The sequence below is a fragment of the Grampus griseus genome (genome assembly GCF_964374135.1).
Source record: "Grampus griseus genome assembly, chromosome: 16".
In the NCBI taxonomy this organism is placed as follows: Eukaryota; Metazoa; Chordata; class Mammalia; order Artiodactyla; family Delphinidae; genus Grampus; species Grampus griseus.
Window position 1 is genome coordinate 4,621,729 of NC_139010.1, and position 24,043 is coordinate 4,645,771.

Here is a 24,043-nt window from a genome sequence, read left to right on the forward strand (position 1 = left end):
AGTTGTGGCTCACGGGCTTCAGTAGTTGTGGTGTGTGGACTTCAGTAGTTGTGGCATGCAGGTTCAGTAGTTGTGGCTCGCGGGCTCTAGAGCGCAGGCTCAGTAGTTGTGGCGCATGGGCTTTGTGGCTCCGCGGCATGTGGGATCTTCCCAGACTAGGGCTTGAACCCGTGTCCTCTGCATTGGCAGGCCGACTCCCAACCGCTGTACCACCAGGGAAGTCCCGCTTCTTCACCTTCTTTATCCCTTTTTTTTGCTTTGTTCTCAAAATGTACAGTTGGCAGGTATTTTATCTCCAAATCTGTTTTCATCTGGGCGAAGCACGGAAGTTCATTCTTAGCTTATTGAAGTGGTCAGAGTTTCCTTACGCTCCAACTGCAGCAGCAGAGTGCCCCGGTCCCTCCTAGCCAATGCAGGGGCTCCAGTTCTCCGCCCTGCCCATCTGGAGGAGGTGTCACTGAGCCGCAGGAGGCTGGGGGCTGGTCCCCTTTACACCCTTGGTTCGTCCCCTCAGTGCCCATTTCTTCATGTGGTTAAACTGCTTGAACACAGGGTACATGAAGAGCTGAGGCCCTTGGAGAGAAAACCTGAACGAGCCCAGCGATGCAGGTACAACTCTGGACGCGCTCCTGGAAAGCCTGCTGCCGGCTGTGGGCATCAGCAGTTGCCTTCTGTGCACCCAAGACAGAGCATTGCAGCAGACGGGAGCCGAGGCCAGAGGTGGGCCGGCACCGGTCAGACGCTGGCCACATGGGTTACACATGTGAGGAACTCCCAATGTGCATCTGTGAAAACGAGGAGGACTTCACAGGATTATTGCAAAGTCAAATGAGACAATATATACTTAGTATGGCTTCTGGCATGTAGGTGATTAATAAAAGTGAGCTGTCTTGGGCTAAATTGAGAGAAGGGGAAATACAAAGCATTGGCCAGGATTCGGAGTATGAAACGCCCATGTGCTGCTGGGTGGAGTGTCAGCTGGCATAGCTGCCTGGGAAGACTGATAACATTTACTGAAGCCGAACTGACGCAACCCCATGACCCAGAAATCCCATTTACAGGCGCAGACCCAACAGAAGTGCATACGAATGGGCACCAGATAAGAATGTTCTAAGCAGCATGATTCGTAATGGCCCAGACCTGAAAACAACTTAAATGCCCATCAGCAAGAGAATGGATAAATCATTTGTGGTTTATTCCCATAATGGAATCCCCACAGTGTCCAGGATGAACAAACTACACCCACAGAGAACATGGTGACTTTTACAAACAGTCTGAGTGAAGGAGCCAGACACTCACGGTCACATCACATACAAAAGTGGGTGAGGTGGGCCAGGTGTTCGAAGGCTTCACGGTGAGAGGCCACCCACGCTGGGAGAGGTGCTAGGGAGGGGGCGAGCCCACATGGGCTTCTGTTTCTCGATGTGCGTGCCAGTTACGCAGGCGGCTCTGTTGTAAAACGTATCAAGCTGTACGCGTGTGATATATGCACGTTTCTATATATATTGTAATTGTAATTCAATAAAAAAGGTTTTAAAAGGAAAGCGTGGTTTAAAAGTTTTAAACAATCATTTAGTTATTATTATTATCTCTATTGTTACTGGCTGGAGCCTGAACTGAACTCAGGTTCAGCTGCTCATCACTCAAAAGTCAATGTTCGAGGGCTTCCCTGGTGGCGCAGTGGTTGGGAGTCCGCCTGCCGATGCAGGGGACACGGGTTCGTGCCCCGGTCCGGGAGGATCCCACATGCCGCGGAGCGGCTGGGCCCGTGAGCCATGGCCGCTGAGTCTGCGCGTCCGGAGCCTGTGCTCCGCAGCGGGAGAGGTCATAACAGTGAGAGGCCCGCGTACCGCAAAAAAAAAAAAAGTCAGTGTTCGAGAGGCAAGAGTTGCTGGACAAGAAAGATGTTTTATTCAGGAAGCTGGCAATCTGGGGAGATGGCAGACTACCATCTGAGTCACAGATCAGAGGGCAAGGGCTTTTAAAGGAAAGCTTGCAGGCTGTGCTGGGGTGCTGCGTGCAGAGCAGCACGTCAGCTCCGCCAGTCATCCTGAAACTGGTCACGTGAGGGTCTGGTCAGCGCCATCTTGATTGTTTTAAACGCACTTAGTCTTCAATTCCAGGGTCAGTTTCTTCCCATTTTCTCATTAAGGCCAGTTCTTGGCATTGTGCAGGCCCCAGGTTCAGTGCTGCCCAAGATGAAGCAGCTTATGCCATGGCTACAGTCTGGTCACCACGCAGTTAGCTTTTTCCCTCTGGTGGTGGTTTTTTTACCTGCAAAACAACCCAGGAATGTGCATCAGACACTGTTATCTATGTCCTTCAGGGAGGAACTAAAGATTCTGTGACTGTTCCATGGCCAATGCACTGTTTAAATTGTTACCAGTCCTCCAGGCCTAACTGTGCTTCTGTCACTCCATGTTTACATCCTGTCAATCCTTAATGCTTGAGCCAGGATTTTAGGGGAGGCCTAGGAGACTAAAGCCTTTTCCTAGGAACAAGAAACGGGGGACAAGGAGGGGCCTTTGTACCTGGGAGGGCCTCGCAGTGTCCTGCTCAGGGTAGGATGGTCGTCTTGCTCCTGTGCAGACTTTCTTAGTAATTCATTCAGTGCAGTTACACGGAATGTCTTCTGAAGGAGACTGGCTGCTTTGGGGTGATAAGTACAGGTTATTGAGGAGAGACAAGAGCTGTCACATTTGACCTTCTCACCCCTGTGGCCCCAGGATGCAGAAGCCCAGCTGGGGAGAGGAGAGGGCTGTGTGGCTGCGCTCCTGCCCCGCTGGCCCTCCCCAGGGCTGGGAAACGCCCTTCGGAGCCTCACGCTTGGCAAATGGTGCTGCATGAGGGACCCACAAAAATGCAAGATTTCATCAAGTTTAAGGGAAGCCACGCATTTCAGAGACTAACAAGAAAGACGGGTGACCCCTGAAGTGACTCATCACCTGGAATCCGGCATGAACTTAGAGAGCTGTCGTCCCACAAGCATGCTTTGGGTGAAGAAACCTAACTTAGACAGGGAAGCTGATGTATCATGACAGAAGGGTCTTCCACTTTACAGAAGGCTGGCTTTTCTCTCCCCTCCTGCCCCCCTTTCCTCTTTTTCTTCCCCCCTTCTTCTCCCCCATTCCCCTAACTGGCTAAATGAATGGGGGCAGGAGAGCCTCAAACTGTGTTAAAACAACATCGTTCTAAGTAAGCCTGTGTTTTTTTTTTATTAAAATATTTTTTGCTGTTATTTGTTTAGCATATCACAGTCTATGGTAAAATTCTTTTTGAAATTTCAGGAGGTTTCACCTTACTAAAGGAAAAGAGAAGTGATTGACCCATGGCTTGATGATAATAGGGTTCAAAGAGAAATGGTGGCTTGAAAAATCAAAGGGAAAATGTTGGAGATATTTTCTTACATAAACCTTTAAAAGCTCAAGGATAACATGCACACAGTAAAGTGCACAAGTCACAAGCATGTTTTGAGAAATTTTCATGTAACCACCACCTAAATTGACTATTACCACCGTGAGCCCCTCATGTGCCCTGCAGTCCCGTCCATATCCTTCAATATCATAGATTAATTTTGCCTTGTTTTAAAAGTATAGATTAAAAATTGGATCATACAGAATGTATTCTTCTGTGACCGTTTTTTTTTTTTTTTTGGCTCAATGTTATGCTGGTGAGATTCATCCATATTGTTAAGTGTGGCCATATTTTGTTCACATTTATTGCTGGAATAAGAGTGTATTTTAATATAGTTTATTTATTTATTTATTTATTTATTTATTTTGTGGTACGTGGGCCTCTCACTGTTGTGGCCTCTCCCGCTGCGGAGCACAGGCTCCAGACGCGCAGGCTCAGCGGCCATGGCTCACGGGCCCAGCCGCTCCGCGGCATGTGGGATCCTCCCGGACCGGGGCACGAACCTGCGTCCCCCGCATCGGCAGGTGGACTCTCAACCACTGCGCCACCAGGGAAGCCCAAGAGTGTATTTTAAACAAGCGTCCTTGGTGATCACAAGGCAGGCAGTGCCCAGCCTCATTGTGAGAAATACTGCCCCAGACCCCGTCAACATAGGTACACAGCGGCCCTATTCCATTCCCCTCACTTTTAGAATCACAAGTACAGGAAAAATCAAAAATAGTCCTGCAAAAACCAGAGCCAGGTGCAGATTTTAAGTTAATTGAGGTCAAGAGCAATTTTGTGGCCCCCCTGAGTAGAGCATCTGAAGTAGTGCCATGGACAGACTACAGTTCAAAAACTACTTTTTCTTTCTTTTTTAAAACAATTTTTTTTCTGATGTGGACCATTTTTAAAGTCTTTATTGATTTTGTTACAATATTGCTTCTGTTTTATTTTAATTTATTTAAAAACTTTTTTGGTTGTGTTGGGTCTTCATTGCTGCACACGGGCTTTCTCTAGTTGCAGCAAGTGGGGGCTACTCTTTGTTGTGGTGCACAGGCTTCTCAATGCAGTGGCTTCTCTTGCTGCGGACCACGGGCTCTAGGCTCCCGGGGTTCAATAGTTGTGGCTTGAGGGCTTAGTTGCTCCATAGCGTGTGGGATCTTCCCGGACCAGGGCTCGAACCCGTGTCCCCTGCATTGGCAGGCGGATTCTTAACCACTGCGCCAGCAGGGACGTCCCTATGTTTTGGTTTTTGGCCGCAAGGCATGTGGGATCTCAGCTCACTGTCCAAGGATCGAACCTGTCCCCCCTGCATTGGAAGGTGAAGTCTTAACTGCCAGAGGAGTCCCCCCAAACTACTTTTTCTCCCATGGAGTCAGCAATATCCAAATCCTTGAGGACAGAAACGTGTGTGTGCGTGCATGAGTGTGGTATGGGCTGAATTATGTCCTCCTCACACTCATATGCTGAAGCCCTAACCCGCTGTCCCTCAGAATGTGACTGACTGTATTTGGAAACAGGGTCCTTAAACAGGTAGTAAAGTTAAAGTGAGGTCATCAGCGTGGCCCTAATCCAATGTGACTAGTGCCCTTATAAGATGAGGAGATTAGGACACAGACAAGCACAGAGGCAGGACGGTGTGAAGAGACACAACAAGAAGACGGCCATCTGCCAGCCAAAGACAAAGACCTCAGGAAAAGCCACCCCTGCCCACGCCTCGATCTGGGACTCTGGCTTCCAGAACTGTGAGAAGGTAAATGTGTGCTGTTTAAGCTCCCGCATCTGTGGTACTTTGTTAGGGCAGCCCGAGCACACCAACACGTGTGTGTGTGTGTGTGTGTGTGTGTGTGTGTGTAGGAACAGGCAGCAGCAGGGTGACCATACTCCCACACCCATCTCTGCCCCGCTTGGTTGGAGGCTCCCCCCGATGACCCCACCTCGCCTCTTCCTTCCTCTGCTACCTGGACCAGGCTGGCCCAGCTGTGCTCATCTGAGTGGCAGCGCTAACTGACGCGAGGCCAGGCAGCCTCTCCGGGGGGATCTGAGAGGGAGGACAGCCGTGAGATGGTAGGAAAACCTTCTCCCTGCAGCTCAGAGCAGGTGTGGGTGGGGAGATTAAAAATTAGGCTTAAAGGAAACAAAAGATGCTTCATTCAACTCCATTCAAGAAAAAGAAACAAAACACATGCATTTTCCTCACCATCAGAGCCTTTGAGAAATTGCATCAACGAATATAATTTTTATCCTAATTTTGAGTCCTTTAAGAATAGCCAGGGACTTCCCTGGCAGTCCAGTGGTTAAAACTCTGTGCTCCCAATGCAAGGGGCACGGGTTCCATCCCTTGTCAGAGAATTAAGATCCCACATGCTGCAGGGTGCGCCCCCCCAAAAAAAAAGCCAGTGAGGAGAAGGGCAAGCAGACTCCCTCCCACTGGAGGTGCTGAGCATCAAGGAGCCTGACTCGTAAGGAGAGAGATGCCAGGAGCAACGGGGAAGCTTATCTTCCCTCTGATGCCTTAGTTCCCTATGTGGTGATGAACGACCCCAGTGCTTGAGACTGAATTTGCAAGTCTGCAGGAGGTTTGGTGAAACAGTCCGCGCCCTCTGCTGATGCTGCCCCGGGGTCACTCCACCAGCACTGCTGTCTCAGTAAGCCACAGCGGCTGCTGCTGGGCTCAGCCACTTGTGATTGGGAAGCACTACATCATCACCTTTGCTTCCCACTTAGGGTGGGCTTTGGCAGGGTAAAAATCCCTGCAAAACCGGGAATTTCTGCATCACAGTTGATCCTTGTGAAGCATGCCACTCTCCTCTGTACTCCCACAACTCAGAATCATCTATACCTCCACATACGACCATCAGGAAAATTTTTGTACTGCCTGTGTGTGCATTCTGTAAGGGCTCAAGGAGTAGAAAGGTCTTTTAAAAGTAGTTGTGTGTTGGGACTTCCCTGGTGGCACAGTGGTTAAGAATCCGCCTGCCAATACAGGGGACACGGGTTCGATCCCTGGTCTGGGAAGATCCCGTGTGCCGCGGAGCAACTAAGCCTGTGCGCCATGACTACTGAGCCTGCGCTCTAGAGCCCGCGAGCCACAACTAACGAGCCCACGTGCAGCAACTGCTGAAGCCCGGGCGCCTGAAGCCTGTGCACCTACAGCCCATGCTCCACAACAAGAGAAACCACCGCAATGAGAAGCCTGTGCACCGCAGCGAAGAGTAGCCCCCGCTCGCCACAACTAGAGAAAGCCCGCGTGCAGCAACGAAGAACCAACACAGCCGAAAATAAATAAAATAAATAAATTTTAAAAAATAGCTGTGTGCTTGTGCCCAGTGCAAAACACTGATGACACCAGATGGTGGTGAGGATGTGCAACAACAGGAACCCTACAAAACCAAACATACATCTGTGCTATGATCCAGCAGTCACGCGCGCCTTGCTATTTGAATGAGTTGAAAACTTATGTCCACAGAAAAACCTGCACACACATGTTTATACAGCTTTATTTACAATTGCCCAAACCTGGAAGCAACCAAATGTCCTTCCGTAGGTGAATGGATTAATAAACTGTTGGTATACCCGGGCAATAGAATCTATTTAGCACTAAAAAGAAATAAACCGTCAAGCCGTGAAAAGACATGGCAAAGCTTAGATGCATATGACCGAGTGAAAGAAGCCAATCTTGAAAGGCTACATACTGTATGATTTCAACTATAATGACACTCTGAAAAAGGCAAAACTATGGAGACAGTAGAAAGATCAGGGGTCGTCAGGTGTTGGGGGGAGGGAGGGATAAATACGCATAGCATAGAGAACTTTTAGGGCAGTGAATCTATCCTGTATGATGCTATAATGATGGACACACGTCATTACACGTTTGTAAGACCCGCAGAATATACAACATAGGTGATGAAGATGTGTCATTGTAGCTCATTGACTGTAGCACAGGCACCACCCTGGTGGGAGATGTTGGTACTGGGGGGCTGGTGGGGGGCAGGAGGTCTATGGGAAATCTCTGTACTTTCTGCTCAATTTTACTGTGAACCTAAAACTGTTGTAAGAAATAGTCTGTATAAATAAATAAAATTAAAAGAAAGTGACAGGAGAAACCATACCTATAGACGGAAATTACAGCCTAATTTTAATTGAACTGGGGAATAGGCAAAACTGTTGTGATCTGGTGGGAGTGGCAGGGGGCAGTAGCAGGATAGGTCCCTGGCCGTAGAGACGATGTTAATGTGGTTTGACAAGAAACCATAAAGGGAGAACACGGAGCACCCACCCCTGAGTGAGTGAAACCCCCTGGGGTCTCGTGAAGGGGTCCAAGATGCTGTGTGAGCAAGGAGTGTCTAAGCCTGACAAATCTGGTTCTTTGAAGGAACCGTGATTTTCCTCTGAAGTTACAGACGGAAAAGGGAGACAGTGAAGGGACGAAGAGATTAGGGGAACAGAAACTTGAATGGGACTGGGTCCTTAGAACTATACTGGAGAGCAGAGAAGAGAGGTGCAGGAAAAGAGTGGGGGGAAAGGCAGAGAGTAACACACGGGAAACTGATTGTAGGTCCGTAGTCCTACTTTTAGAAGTTCTGGAAAGAAGAATAGATTATATTAGTAAAGAGATTTAATTATCCAAGCAATCTTGTGAAGTGAAAAGACTGTTACGACATTTCATCACATGTGAGATGTCGATTATTGAAAAAGCACATTATTTTTGGTGTTATAAAGAAAGACAAAAGCTTGCCAATTAAACTGTGACACTGTTCTGCTTATCCATTGCTGCGAAGCAAACAAGCGAACTACCCCAAGACTTAGTGGCTTACTACAATCACCATTTGGTGGTTTCTCCCAGTTCTGTGGGTTGACTCCGCTCACCTGGATGACTATCCCTCAGGGGGTCCCGTGTGGTACCCTCAGATGTCAACTGGGGCTTAAGGCGTCGGCAGACTTGATGGGCTGGACATTCGAGATGGTTCCCTCACATGCCTGGAAGTTGATGTGAGCTGCGGGTGAGGAACTCAGCTGGGGCTCTTGAATGGAGCACTATGTATGGCTCCGCAATGGGGCTTCTTCGCAGCATGGCGGCTGTGCTGCCAGAGAGGGCATCTCAAGAGTGCGTGAAAACACCCAGGGCGAAGTCCGAGGCTCCTATCTTGTGACCTGAGAAGCCCCAGGACAACACTTTGGCTGCCTGCTGCTGGGCCCCAGACTGAAAAGGAGAGGAGTTAGATCTTCATTCTGATGCGGGGAACAGCAGGCACACACGGGGACGAAGGGCTTGGCCCTCTCTGGCTGCCATGGTCACTACCTTAAAGGTTGACTCAGGAGATACACACAGGGGTCATACCAGCCTCTCAGTCCTCTGAGATATCATTCATCTCCTTGAAGGGATTTGGTAATTTCTCCCACTTCTCATTGTACTGCTTGGCGAGTGAAAGGCAAGCCTTTCGCATGGATCGCAGTACAGAGTGTAACACAGCTTTCTTGACTGTGGGCATCTTCATTTCTTGGGATCTGTGAAGCACTTGGCTGTTGCTTTGCAAGAAGCCATAGAATTGTGAACATAACTGCAGGGATGGGATTGCTACATGTACCAGTCAAGGGTCAATCAGGGAAGCAAAACCACCAAAAAGCAAGGAATAAGACCCTGCACGGACCTGGGAGACACTGAAGAAGCCAGGGCCCAGAGAGGGAACAGGAATCAGAGAAGAGTCACTAAACCGCCCACCTGAACCCTGGTGCAGGAGGACAGGTTGAAGCTGTCGGCTGGCTACGGAAGGGAGCTGCCGCAGAATCTGGGAAAGCTGTCACCTCTGAGTGTACTCGTGCTTCCGCAGGGCTGAGCTAAGTGTCTGGTGGTGGACTGGGGCTGCTGTTGGATTGGACAGCTTGTCAGCAGCAGGGAGAAAAAGACAGGAATGGAGCTGGGAAAGCAAAGAGCGGGCTGGAATCTGCAGCCCCCTCGGCGTCTGCCTCTCACTGCATCTGACCACAAGGGCCACCTGGCAGTGATGGCAGCTTCTTTGTTTCTGTGTTTTAAATGTCATGCAGGGTTCTCTTTTGGTAATTTCTAACCTGAAACCTCACAGGTTTAGAGATTCTAAGAAACATACTTCCAGCTTAACTTGATACAGCCCACTGCTCATACACGAATATCAAATCTACACTCCACTGCTCTTTTCTGGGCTTTTCTCCATGCATGATGACTTTTGGTTTCAGTGGTAAACGAAAGTGTTTTCTCTTTCTGAAGATTTTTTTTAAATGGCAATTTAATTCAACACGGGTAGTTCCAATACAGGCATTATCAACCACAGTGATGACTATGAACAGCTGCGACAAAGTTTGCACATGCACAGGTCATGACAACAATGTCACAACTGACTGGCCGTGTTTATGAGATGCTGTCAACTGCAAGGCACATCTCACTACAGAGACATTAAATTGTGAGAAATGTGCATCTTTATGAGTTATTATTATTTCCATTACTTTCATTTACAGGTGAGAAAATTGAGAAACAGAGTCTAAGCAACTTTTGAATTAAGGAAGGTGACAGAAAGATGGATATCACAGAACATTTTATCCAAATTCTTCAATTTGTAGATAAACCAACAGGTCAGAGAGCTTAAGTGTCTTGTCTGTTTTAACATAACTCGGTCAACATTGAGTCAGGAGGTAAATCTTTTATTCCAAGGCCAGCTACTGCATTTGCTTGTATTATACTGACTATAAAGCACAGAACCCAAGTTTTGATATGGCTTGACACAGACTTTTTCAGTTTGTTTTGATGATGACTCATGCTAAGAATTACATTTTACTTCTCAGCCTGATACACGATACATAAATAAATACATAACTGAAACAAAAGTTTTATGAAGCAATGTTAACACTTCTACACATTATATATTCTAATATTTTCTGATTTGGGGGTAATTCTTTTTAATGTTAAAAATATGCTGGGTACTTCCACTTCTGGCAAAAGAAGAGGGCTTCTTTCAGACCAATCTTCCCATTGAGAAAGAGCAGAAAAGCTGGAAAAAATATTTGTAAGAGATTTGATTGCCAGAATAAGAGAGATCAAAGCAGTGAGGACTTGAGGGGTCAAGATTCCAGAGAGAAGGGAAACCCAGAATGATGAGCCCTATGTTTGGTGCTGCACCTTCCATTGAGGCAATTAATTATCCCCAAGTAAAGCTGCCGCTCAGAGACTGAAAGGCTGAGCAGAGCCTTTGACTGAGGCTGGGGCAAAATCTGATGTTAACAACACCAAGGAACAGGGACCATGGTGAACACCCCAGATTTTCAGGTGAGACACTAGAAGTGAGAGTGAATCAGAAATAGACCAGCTCTCATAAGTGCTAAAGTTCAAATCAGCTCAGTCCAAAATTATTTTAATGTCATCCACCCCTTGCCCAACTGCTTGTTCCAAGCACAAGTGAATGGAAGCTAGCATACTGCGCCTCAAAATATTTTTCATACAAAATGTGAACATTCAATTAAAAACTACCTGACGTGAAAAGATATAAGAATAGACCAAAAGCCAAGAGAAAAAAAATCACACAATAGAAACAGTCACATAGGAGATACATTAAAATAAGACTTTAATATAACTATGATATATATGTTCAAGAAGTTAAAAACAGTATGGAAAATTTAGTCCAGAGAAATGCAGACTACAAAGGATAAAATGGAAATTTTATAACTAAAAATTATAATAACTAAAATTAAGGATTCAAGGAATAGGTTTAACAGCAGATTAGACACACCTGAAGAGAGAAATAGTGAATTGGAAGACAAACCAGAAGAAAAATAACTGGGTAGGAGTAAGAAAAGACAAGTGGATTTTAGAAATACAGAAAAGGAAACAAAAGTCATATGGTTTATAATATATATATAAATTCAGTTGAAGAATTAGAAAAAGAAGAAGAGGAAGAGAAAGAGGAAGAAGAAGGGGAGGAGGAAGAAGAAGAAGAATGGGAAGAAGAAGGAGAGTGGGAGGGAGAGGGGAAGGGGAAGGGGGAGGGGGAGATGATGAGGAAGAGGAAGAAGGAGAAGAAGGGGAAATGGACCTATAAAAAATGTTTTAAGATATAATAGCCAAGGATTTTTCAAGCTGAAGAATAACATCAAACCACTAAGGTAAAAAGCTCTGTGTAACCCAAGCAGGATAAATACAAAGAAAGACACACATAGGCAAATCATACTCAAACTACTGAAAACAAAAGACAAAGTCTTCAAAGCATATAGAAAAATCAAGATATATTTCCTTGAAAGAGGCAACAGTAAGACTGACAGTTGATTTTTCCCCGAAAATAATGGAACTAGAAGACAGTGTCATTAGTCAAATTGCTGAAAGAAAATACTGCCAAGCTAAAATTCTAAGCTTGGTGAAATTGACTTTTAAAAATAAAAGTAAGATAAAGATATTTTAAGACACACACACATAGACACATACTGAAAGAATTTGTCACCAACTGTCGTCCTACACTAAAGGATATATTAAAGGGAGTCTTCAGGCCAAAAGCAAGTGATCTCGGGTAGAAGTTAACAATGGAAAAAGAATGTAGATAAAGAAAAACGAACTATTACTCTAACAATAATAATGTCTGGTAGGATTTCAATATATAGAGATAGAAATAAAAGACTCAATAACAATAGCATGAAAAGCAGAAGAGGGATAAGTGTAGCTAAACTGTTTTAAGGTCTTTGCATTATCCAGGAAGTGACAAAACTAATGACATATTTTAATGAGTCAAGGGCGCATTTTTTTGTCTTCTTTCTTTTTTTAAAATTTAATTTATTTATTTTTATCCAGCAGGTTCTTATTAGTTATCTATTTTATACATATTAGTGTATGTATGTCAATCCCAGTCTCCCACCCCCTGCTTTCCTCCTTTGGTGTCCGTACGTTTGTTCTCTACACCTGTGACTCTATTTCTGCCCTGCAAACAGGTTCATCTGTACCATTTTTCTAGATTCCACATATATGTGTTAATATATGATATTTGTTTTTCTCTTTCTGATTTATTTCACTCTGTATGACAGTCTCTAGGTCCATCCATGTGTCTACAAATGACCCAATTTCATTCCTTTTTATGGCTGAGTAATATTCCATTGTGTACATGTACCACATCTTCCTTATCCATTCATCTGTCGATGGGCATTTAGGTTGCTTCCGTGACCTGGCTATTGTAAATAGTGCTGCAATGAACACTGGGGTGCATGTGTCTTTTTGAATTATGGTTTTCTCTGGGAATATGCCCAGTAGTGGGATTGCTGGGTCATATGGTAATTCTATTTGTAGTTTTTTAAGGAACCTCCATACTGTTCTCCATAGTGGCTGTATCAATTTACATTCCCACCAACAGTGCAGGAGGGTTCCCTTTTCTCCACACCCTCTCCAGCATTTGTTGTTTGTAGATTTTCTGATGATGAAGTGTGCATACTAATTTAAGATACTCATTAAAGGAATAGTAAAAGAATGTATACCCCAAAACTATTAGATGAGGATCCATGGAGTTACAAAAATGCTTAAACAAATGAAGTTAAGGAATATAATAAAAATCAAGGACCAGGCACAGCAAGTATAAACTGTCTGGGAATTCACTTACCAAAGAACTCACAAAACCTACACAGATAGACAGAACTTCTATGCTCTTGTGAGTATGTGAAAGATCAGTTCTACCGCCAAAATCAGTAAATTCATTGCAACCCTAATCAAAATTTAAGCTGACGCTTTTCATATATTTGATAAACTTATTCTAAAATTTACGTGGAGGAATAAAGGGCCATGAATAATATAGTTGACTTTGAAAAAGAAGAGAGGGGTGACTTGCCCAGCTAGATATCGAGGCACAAGTTATGGTAATAGAAATCGTCTGTTACTGGCCCAAGAACAAACAAAAGGCATAAATGAAGCAGAAAGGAGCGCTCAGAAACAGACTCTTGAGAACGTAATACATTTCAGAAAAGCTGTCACAAATCAGTGGGGAAAGGACAGACTAACTCACTAGGGACATGAAGAAAATAAAACTGAACGCTACCTGATATTATAACTAGGGACTCCCTTACAAGTAAAATTAATAGAAGACAATGTTAGTGGCCTAAGAGGGGAAAAGCTCAAAAGTACAAACCATAAAGCAAAAAAGATTGGTGGGTTTGATTGCATCAAAAGAAAGGATTCCTAGTCAATGTAAGTGGGATGCCACGGACAAAAACAACAGATTAGGAGAAGATACATGCAGTATCTAAAGCCAACAAGGGAAGATACCTAGATTAAACAAGAGACTGGCAAATCAGAAGGAAAAAGAAAGAACCCTGGTTGAAGAATCAGCACAGAATATGAACCGGCAATTAACTGAAGGAAACGTGAAAGGTGAAGAAACATGTAAAGAGATGGTAAACCATAGTAATGAGAGAAATGTAAATTGAAACAACCATAAGATCTCACTTTACACTCAGCACATTAATACAAATTAGAAAGGTAGGGGGGGAAAAGGAAGGTAAGAAAGTAGAGAGAAAGAAATATTAAAAGGTGCAACAAAAATTGTAACGTAATAAATTTAATCTCACACATATCAGCAATTAGACACTAGACACTTCAATTAAAAAAAAAAAAAGATTGGTGGGCTTCCCTGGTGGCGCAGTAGTTGAGTATCTGCCTGCCAATGCAGGGGACACGGGTTCGAGCCCTGGTCTGGGAAGATCCCACATGCCACGGAGCAACTAGGCCTGTGAGCCACAACTACTGAGCCTGCGCGTCTGGAGCCTGTGCTCCGCAACAAGAGAGGCCGCGACAGTGAGAGGCCCGCGCACTGCGATGAAGAGTGGCCCCTGCTCGCCGCAACTAGAGAAAGCCCTTGCACAGAAACGAAGACCCAACACAGCCCCAAATAAATAAATAAATACATTAAGAAAAAAGAAACAACACCTTTAAAAAAAAAAAAGATTGGCAAGTTAGGTTTAGGAAAAAACTCTATGCTGCTTATAAGGAATCACTTTAAAGAGCAGGCTAGAGGCTTTTGCTAGTCAGCTGAGCCGTGGCTCTGCTACTCAGCCCTCCAGGGCTCTCTTTTTCCTGACCGTTTTCCAAATCTTGTCCTCCGGCGTCTCGTGGATTCCGTGCGCCCCTATTGTATTTCCAACAATCCCATTTTTGCTTAAGGTAGCCAGACTTGTCATCTGTTGGTTGCAATAAAAAACTCTGATTAACGCATTTCTGGAAGTCTGGTCTTTGATTCCTAAGCTGATAGATACACACACACCCGCCCACTGCCATCCAGAAAAGAGAATGTGCTGATTTCCCATTCTTCTCCGTCTGATATTAGAAAATTGAAGGGGTAGTCAGTGGGGTCCTCTAACTGGAGAACTCATCTTAGATTAAAAAAAATTTTTAAGTCCTATCCTTTTATTCCCAGGAGGTTCTGCTTTGGTTCAACACACTCAACAAAATGCCTGGACCCGTTTACCTATCACTAGAGAAGAGTTTCCCTCTAACTCTCAGGCACTCTGCTCTCCATGTCTGAGCTAGGAACACTTTGTTCTATAACATCTTCATCTTATTTGATTCCCCCCTGCCACACACACACACACACACACACACACACTTATTTTGAACTGAAGAAAAAACTGTCAGCTCCAGTTCCAAACCAAAAAGATGGTTCTACTGAGCAGGGACACCCAGCCCAGGCTCCTTCTGTGAGCTCGGTCCCTGAGTGCAGCCTGGGGTGGGCAGGGGCAGAGGGTGGCTGACTGTTTAATTGACAGGTTGCAGAAGGATGGTCTGCAGACAGAACATAACAGCCAGCCGTGATGCTATGTTTGGACTGAACCATGTTTTTTTTTTTGTTTTTTTTTTAAGTTAGCAAACAACTAAAAGCACATTTTAAAAATCTAGATTTTTGACATCATGACAAACACAAAGCCCATGGAGGGGCACGTCATCGCCAGTTTGCCTCAGTCCTCAGTGCTCTCTGTTATCACCCTGCACTGAGGCTGGCGTCAGCTGGTGTTCATCTGTCGCTCCCGTTGTTTCTGAATTAAAGGTGGAAAGAGCCATTTGTGTGAAGAAGAATGGGGAAGAATGTATTAGCAGGGCTGCCTAGTGGCTGGGGAGTCTGTGCCGTGCACAGAGGGCAGGAATCAGGCTGATAGAGGGCCCTCACTTGGCCTGCCACACTGTGCCCTGGGCACTGGGCTGCACCCACCCCAAGGGGGATCATTTTCTAATTTGCTCAAAGACTTCATATAGGCTAGTTGAGGCAGGACATATATTATATACAACGTATAACTGTGTTGAAAGGGTCAGATTCAGCCTGCTTTGCTTACGTTGCCTGGTCAGCTCCTGTAGACATCTGAATTGGCAATCCTTGGTTTATTTCTTTTACTCCTACTGTTTCATAAGCTACAATTTCACAGGATTTTCAAGACAATCCAGAGCATGAGGAAACATTTCCCACCTAGGCCTTGACAAGATGATGCCTTTTTTCTTACTACAAATACTCTAAACAGATTTTGATCCCCCCCCGTCCCCCGTCCTTTTTATCCTCTGGGTTATCTGCTTACTAGAATATTCCATGCTCATTCCCATTTCTAGGCCTTTGTCAGTGTACTTTCCCCATCTGAAGTGAGCTCACCATTCACTACACCTGTCCAGATCCTGGCCACTCTAAGGTTATAGTGGACATCTATTTGTTCTGCCTGCAAAGCACCTTTCTATGGAACAATGGTATGGGGGACACTGTGGTTTCCACCCCAGACTCCCATTGCAGGGCCCATGTATCTATATCTTAGAGGCTCGAATGTCAGCTGCTGACAGCTCACAGCTGCATCCTTCCCAGTCACAGGGAACAGCCTTGCCCAGGGTCATGTCCCCTCCCAGGGCTGCCCTGCAACAATGACCTACTGATACAAAATTCCCTGAAGGGTCACCTGAGGCCTCAGTTGCAGCTGCAGGGTGGTGGTTTCTCCCTCTGCCAACCCTTCCCTCTTCACCCCCAGGTATCTTTGCTGAGAGCACCTACAGAAAATCTTCAGCACAGGGTCTGGTTCTGAGTCTCTTTCCAGAGAAGCCCATCTATGGCCATTGGTACCAGCAGTGGTCGTAGGGAAGTAAACCCTTTAGAGTCATTTCAGTGGGACTGTAGACTTGGATCATTCAGAGTGCAGAGTTGGCACAAAGATACCATCACCAGTGGTAGGAGAAATGTGGATAGGACTGCACGCTGTAGAGGTGCAGCTGTTATAATTTTCACCAGTGGCAAAGTGGGCCGGGATTCACCAGGATGAAACAATGGTAGCAATAAGGACTACGAAATTGGATGGTTGTTGCTAAGTGCCCTTGATTCATTGATGAAAGGTAATGACAGTCAGGGTGATTAACCATCAATTCAGGGCAAAATGTGAAAGTCAAAAAGTTTCTTTGCAGCATTTAAGGAAACCTTAATCTCTTACAGCAGGAGGGCAGACGGAATGGAGGGCCAGGCTCAGAAGTGAATCCTAAAAGTAGAGGAGCTGCGGAGACATTTGAGTTCCCACTCCCAGGAGGTCTTCTATACCAAGATCAAGGCCTTAATGGGGAAGAAATAGACCTCTGAATCTTGGAATGAGGGTCTCTGGGTAGATACATTTGAGAGCCTTGAATCCCCAGGCCCCCCTGAGCCAGCTGGTCCTGTAGAATCGGTTCATTTCCCCTTCTTAGGAGATGACTCCACCTCTTGTTCAGAGATTGTGCAGGGTCCTCAAGTGAGTTGGTATCTTCTAAGACACTGCTTATCTCCCTTAAGGTCTACTCCACCTCCCATCCTGGTAGCCAGACAGATTACAGGAGTCAAATCCCAACTCAGCCCTCTTGATGGGGTGCTGGGCCTGTTAAGGGAAGAGGGGGACAGAGAAGCAGCAGGGTCTGGCTGATGTGTTCCTGCAGAAGCGGGAGGGTGGATGCATGGCATGGTGTCTTGAAGGTGCTCAGTCAAGGGGAGACAGAAGATAAAGTTGAGTGAAAGATTGTTTATTAGCATGGGAGTTTCTCCCGTGATAGAGGATTAAGCACCCTGGAAAAGATCCTGGGAAACTGTGCTAATATGCTGCTATTAGATTTTTGAAAGTTTGGAAAAAGGGATGGCTCATATGAGTCGAAACAAATGCCAAGACTTCTTTGACAGATCGTAGAGGAAGGCATCAAAAGGCTCAGAGACGTGGGCGTGCTAAGATGGACAGACTACGTAAGGCTGAGAACCCAGAGCTGACTCTGTCCTGTGAGAGGCCCGGAGGACACCTGTTTATCAAGACCGCAAGGGTGTCCTTGGGAAGGGGCTCCAGCATTGCTGAGAAGCTCAGAGAAGGCATCCTTTGTCTGCCAGTGTTGATGGTAGCAAAAGGAATGATAGGATCCTGAAATAATAGAGGTCAGAGGGTAATAATGACCCATCAGAAGCAAGATGGGCACAGTTATCACAATGAAGGGCGAGGCTGAATGACAGCAAGGGAGATGACGTGCAGCAAGCTAAGGAGCTGGTTCATAAAACACGGGCTTCTCAGAGGTGAGATAAATAGGCACCTGATGAGGGTGTGGCTTAGCTGACGGAATGGAAAGAAAGCAAGGTGGATGATCAGAAAGGCCAAGGCAGCGGTCGCGATAGAAAGTCAAAATCCTTTGCCCAGTTTTGGGGCCCGAACCAGTTCTCAGATCTGGAACCCAGTGACTGAAGGAGAGACAAAGTCTCTTTGAGGACGGGCACTTCAACAATGCAGCAAATGTGTTGGATAGTAACTACCCAGACGTATCCATCAAGGTGCTGAAACAAAACAGAGACTATAATATAATACAGTACAATATAATACATCAATAATATAACATAATACAATACAATGTAATATGGGGGGAGGGAGAGAGAGATCTGAATTCATCTGCATGGATTTCACTCATGCAGTTGCGGTGGCTGGCAAGTCTGAAATCCATACGGCAGGCCAGCAGCCTGAAAATTCGCGAAAGGGTCGACGTTGCAGTCTTGAGGAGAATTTCTTCTTCTTCACGCAACCTCGGTCATTACTCTTAGGACCTTCAATTGATTGGCTGAGGCCCACCCACATTACGGAGGGCCATCTGCTTTACCCAGAGTCTACTGATTTCAATGATAATCACGTCTAAAAAATACCTTCACAGTAACATCTGGACTGGTGTTTGACCAAAGATTTGGGCACCATAGCATGGTCAAGCTGACATATGAGATTAACCATCACACCAGACCTTCTCCCAGTGCGATCTACTGCCATTTACTTGGATACTGTACATTGAGGGCAAAGGGAATTCCCAGCCCTTTCAAAGGTCTGGATTGCCATTGATATCTGGGGTCCTGGCCCTGGTATGATTTACAGGGGGTCCATCAGGGAGGTCATTTTCTTGGTTCCTAAATGAAAAACTGGAATGGACATTCTTGGTAGGTGGCAGCACCCTCAGATTGGTTCTTGGCCTGTAAGCCGTAAGGTATTAAAGTAGGAAAGGCCAAGGAGAAGGTCTAAACCACTCCTCCCCTGGCAAATGGTAAGGCAATAAGTAAAAAAAGAATGCCACATTCCATGGATTAGAGCTAAGTTCGAAAACATAATGAACGCAGGAGTGATGGTTCTGTGATAACCCAATGAAACTCACCAGTCTGGCTTCTGCAAAAATCAGTGGATCATGGCCAATGACAGTGGGTAATCAGAAACCTAACCAAGTAGCAGTGCTACCTGCAGCTGCTGTGTTGGATGTGATGTCTTTGCTAGATTAACCTCCAGCATGTGGTATGTGGCCATTGACCTGCTGAGTGAGTTCTCGTCTAATCTATTCGGAAAGGATCAGAAACAGTTCATGCTCACGTGGCACAGACAATAGTGTCCATGTATGGTCTCGCCCCAGAACTATCCTAACTTTCCTGCTGTCTGTCAGAATGTAGTCCAGAGAGATCTGGACCATCTGGACATTCTACAGAGTATCACATTGGTCCACCATATCAATGGCATAATGTAAAATAGACCAGATGAGCAAAAAGTGGCATTGGAAGACGAGATGAGTCATTCACTCCAAAAAGTGGGAGAAAAATTGTGTGGGGATTCCGTCCCCTCCCGCATTGCAGTGCCCTCCAAAGTAAGAGACAGGTGATTACATCTCATACCTCCCACTGTTAAGTAAGTACAATGCCTGGTGGGCCTCTTGAGCTGGAGGCAGCATATTCCATACCTGGAAAGATGCTCTGACCAATTTACTGGGCAACATGGAAGGATACTGGATCTGAGTGGGGTCCAGGGCAGAAAAGGGCGCTGCAGCAGAGGCCCAGGCAGAAATACATGCAGCTCTGCTGCTTCAAAAGACCCAGATGCCAAAGCTATCTGTGGTGGGAAAGGATGCCTTGTAGAGTTGATGGTAACCTCAATAGGAGAATCACAAGGCAGATCTCTAAGATTCTGGAGCAAGGCCATGCCACCTATACAGAGAATCACATACCATTTGAAAAAACAGCTGTAGACACTCTATTAGGTCTTGATAAATGGAGCATCAAGGTGACCACATGGCCAGACCTGCCCATCCTGAACTGGCTTCTGCAGACACACCAAATCGTAAGGTCAGGTGGCTCAGCAACAGTGCATCACAATGTGGAAATGGTCCATCTGAGATTAAGCACACGGAGTGTCAGAAGGTGCATGTAAATTGTGTGCACAGGGAGCCCCAACCTCCATGGCATCCATCACTTTTGCACTGGCCTTGCCTCCAGCTCACAGTGATGGCTGGATGGAAGGTTCCTTTGTGACCAGTGGAAAGCAAGATGTTGAGCTTGGTTTGTGGATGGGTCTGCTTGTCAAAAATAGATCGCAGCTGCCCTGTTCGGAGGTGGCTCTGAGTAGCCACTGAATTTCTGAAGGGCTAGGGATCCAGGCAGCAATATCTGGTCACCCAACTATGGAAAAAGAAGAGGCGCAAAATAAGCATAGACTGAGACTCGTGGGCAATTGTGAGTGTCCCGGCTGGTTGGTCAGGGCCTGGAAATAGAAGGATTGGAAAGTGGAGAAGAGGGACGTCTGGATGGAACCATAAGAGAACATCACCCATTAATGCCCACTAAAGAGTATCCGCCTTGGGAAAGGCTCCAAACAAGAAGCTAGGCAGAATGACTCAGCGAGTGTAAGTCAGCCACTCCAGAGCTGGCACAAGGGCCGAGTGAACAGAGCAGCTCCGCGGCAGAGATGGAGTTTATACACGGGCTCAACCGCAAGAGCTTCCACTCACCAAGTCTCAGCTAGATACCGCTACTGTCAAATGTCCGCCCTACCAGCAGGGGGCGGCCAACACTGAGTCCTGACACAGCACCACCCCTCGAGGAGACCAACTCTCCACTTGGTACAATTGATTTGAGTGGAAGGACGTACATTCTTCTGGGTTTGCCTTTCCTGTCCATGGGACCTTGGCCATTATTCCATCCATTTACAAAAGGATCCTGTAAATGTTATTGCAGGCCGAGGGACTTACTCTACAGAAAAGAAAGTGTGGCCATGGGCACAAAGAATCCACTGGTCCTGTTACATCATCACCCAGAAGCCGCCAGCCCGGGAGAGAATGCATCTCAAAGATGCAGCTTGTAGATGACACCCTGTGAGGGTGGGCTCGTCCTCCAGGATGCATATACAACGTAAATCAATGACCGTATGGTGTTGTGTCCCTTTGGGACTGAATAGGAGTAGCCACACTTACCAATACTCTCAATGACCACTTTGGGAGTTTGGGCTTCCCCTCTCCATTACTTTAGGGGCTGAGGGCAAGGGAAAGAGTCACCATCCTGGCAGGGATTGTTGATCCCAGTTGTCAGGAAGAGGTAGGACTGGTGTTGCGCCAGAGAGCAGGGAAGAACACGCTTGGCATTCGCGTGATCAACAGGAATCTCTCGGTGTTTCTACATCTAGCTTCATTGGTGAAGGGCCATCAGCAGCAATGGCCTGAGGAGATTATGGTAACCAGGGTCTCAGCCCCTCAAGGATAAGGGTCTGGGTCATCATGACAGGCCCCGGGCAAGGGTGGGTTAAATCTAGAATGGGTTAAGGAAGAGAGGGTGTAAGTATCAGTTATAACCTCAAGAGCACCTACAACCTTCTCTTGTAAATTTCTGTCAAAACAAGACCCCTGAAAATTCTGGAGCAGCTGTTCCCATAAGGGACAAATTCATCATAAGAAGCAAGTAGGTCTGAGCCATGCAAGGGGGTGGACAGTCCTGTGTGCTGTGGTTCCCTGACCCAGTATCCTCTGTAGAGACAGTGAACCCCTTCCCTGATGTCTAGGAATATCAGAGGTTGTGTCCTTCACCGGGGATGACCCTCAGCTTCAGAGACCTGAAGGTTACACCCTCCCCTAGAGAAAAGGCCCAGAACAATGGGGACACGGCCCCCTTGTCTCAGCTTGGGACAACTCTTGTAATCGAATTAGGTCATACGGACCCCCACTTGGGTCCTAGCCTGGTTGAGGTCCCCTGCCTTGGTGGGGAAGGCTCTTCTACCCTTCCGGTTCGTGCAACCAGAAGCCAAAAGCAAAGCTGATGCAGTGCGAGCTTTATTCAATGGCCAGTGGGAACTCAGCTCACAAATCAACTTCTCACCTGGGGAACGATGAAGACAAGATTTTAAGGGCAAAATTAATGAGGGGGAGGCATATGCTTTGGTTTTCTGGGAGTAGGCTGGGTTCTTGGAACTGGAGTGCCACCTCTTTTCTGCCCTGTTATGGTCCTTTGGCATCTGGGTTGGAAGCAGGTTGAACCATCGTGGTGCAGACAGGCATAGATCTTAAACTGACTGATTGGTGGTGAGGTAATAGGGAATCAGCATCTTCACCCTCTGGTTCCAACGTGCTCATGGGTAGCAGTTAACTAACTTCTTCCACCTGGTGGGAGTTTCAGTGTCTGCAAAACAGCTCAAAGGACATGACTCAGGAGGAACTAAAGGTTCTTGGCTTTGTTAAATAACTATGATTATTATTTTGTCTTGCTTGACTATTTCCCTTTATTTTTGCATTTTCTCATTTTTCTGATTAAATTTATTCTTTGGGACTCAGGGAAGGCCTTAGAGGCTAAAGTTTTTCTACAAACAAGAGGCAGGTGGAGGACATGGTGGGGGCAGTGTGCTCTGTCCAGGAAGGCCCCATAGGGTCCTGCTTGGTTACACTCTCAGCTCCAGAGCTGCCCGGAGGATCCGCTGAGCCTCAGGTGGAACCACTGCCCAATCCTGCCTTGTTTCGTCCTTACAGGTGTGTCCCAGGAGCTGTCCAATAAGCCTTTGCATGCGGTTTCCCCTCACAGCGTCTGTTTCCAGACCTTGGGAGGGACCTCCCGCCAGCTGCAGTCATGTCTCTCACTGCAGCCAGCCGCCAGAGCACCCTGACCCTGCTGGCCCAGGGCAAGGTCGTTGCCTCCCACTTGTGGGGAAAGACAGTCTACGATAAATGAAGCAAAAATTAAAGAAAAAGAGTCTTGGGCTTCCCTGGTGGTGCAGTGGTTGAGAGATCGCCTGCCGATACAGGGGACGCGGGTTCGTGCCCCGGTCCAGGAGGATCCCACATGCCGCGGAGCGGCTGGGCCCGTGAGCCATGGCCGCTGATCCTGTGCGTCCGGAGCCTGTACTCCACAATGGGAGAGGCCCGCGTACCGAAAAAAAAAAAAAAAGAAAAAAAAAGAAAAAGAGTCTTGATTTAGTCACTCTGGGGGGTATCCCATAGTGCTCTAGTTCCTTCCTTCCTTAGATATATTTGTTTAGTTTTCTCTGAGTCTTGTAGGGGGCTTGAGGGCTTTGGGGTTGATCAAGGAAAAAAGTATGATTAGGAGAGGCAGTAACGCACAAGCTTTATTGGGTGGTGCTCGGACAGACGGGGATGTGTGGGACAGGAAGCATGGGACCACCCAGAAGGGAAGTGGGGCAGGGAAATTTTGGGAAAGAGCAGGTTGGAAGAGGGGGCTCACATATCTAGGTGATGTCGCTCAGCAGCCCCACAGGGTGTCTCTGGCTCAGCGAGCATGAAGGGCCTCAGCAGTTTGTCTTATAACCATAGGTTCTATCGGACCAATGGCCAGCGATGTGGGATGAGATTCCACGGGGGATGCAAAGCAGGCCATCTCTAAATAGCTAAAAATGTGCTCCTTTGGACTATTTTTAAATAATCAGATGTATAAAAATTTGAGTTTGGTGTCGATGGACTTTGAGCTAACAGGTCGCAGCCTGCAGTGAAGAAATGAACAGCCTAGGGCCCAACACACAGGGCATCCCTGGCTCACGCATGGAGCAAGTCTGTACGGTCCTATCTATCCTTTTAAAAACATACCCCTGGGAGTTCCTGGGGCTCCAGGGGTTAAGACTTTGCCTTCCAATGCAGGGGGTGCAGGTCTGATCCCTGGCTGGGGAGCTAAGATCTCACATGCCTTGTGGCCAAAAAGCTAAAACAGAAACAATACTGTAACGAATTCAATAAAGACTAAAAATGGTCCACACCAAAAAAAAAAAAAAAAAATCCCCCAAAATACAACCATTCCCCTTTGGTGCTCCAGCCGGTTTGAGCTGAAGTTCTGATAGCTGCAGTCAACTGTTAGGTCCTGTCTGATGCAAAAGCCTAGCTTAAGTCTTCCTGTCTTTATGAAGCCATGAAATG